This window comes from Rhipicephalus microplus, chromosome 3, assembly GCF_043290135.1.
Source record: "Rhipicephalus microplus isolate Deutch F79 chromosome 3, USDA_Rmic, whole genome shotgun sequence".
NCBI classification, from domain to species: Eukaryota; Metazoa; Arthropoda; class Arachnida; order Ixodida; family Ixodidae; genus Rhipicephalus; species Rhipicephalus microplus.
Window position 1 is genome coordinate 152,060,520 of NC_134702.1, and position 673 is coordinate 152,061,192.

A 673-nucleotide genomic window follows, 5' to 3' on the forward strand; every position below is an offset into this window, starting at 1 on the left:
AAGTGGGTAAGTATTCCAGCAAGTTACATAGGGAATAAACTTTAAAATTTTTGTGTTTCATTTTGTATAAGCGCAATCAACATCCACGGCTTGTGAGCTGAGAACAGCGGTTGGCGTTGACACATTTTCGTAGCCGGAATTTGAAACGTAACTTCGAAGTAAGCCTTTTTACGGTGAAAACTGTGACGAGTTTGCAAAAACAAGCTGTTTTGATTGCGATGTTCACGGTCATTGCAGCTTTTTGTAAAGGTTTGTTGACAAGCGGTCATTTTCGACCGTGACAGTGACGTCCAAAAAGTTAATGCTAGTTTTGGAAATTTTGTGCGTGAATTTTATTGACGGGTGGCATTTGTTAAAATCCTCAATGAAGCGGAAAAGACTTCCCTCATCATGGTTCCATATCATAAAAATATCGTCTAAGTATCTTCTGTAGTAGAAAGGTTTCAAGGTGCGTCCCTCAATGAATGGGATTTCAGGTGAAGCCGTAAAGGTGCTCGCGAAGTTTGGGGCCATTTTCGCGCCCATTGCAGTGCCACTGACCTGAAGGAAATGCTTGTCGTTGAACTCAAAATGGTTATAATTTAGTACAAGTTCAAGAAGTGTAAACAGTACCCCGCCAATTACACTAGTTGATGAGTCAGAATTTACATATTCAGAAACCATAGCCGCTTAT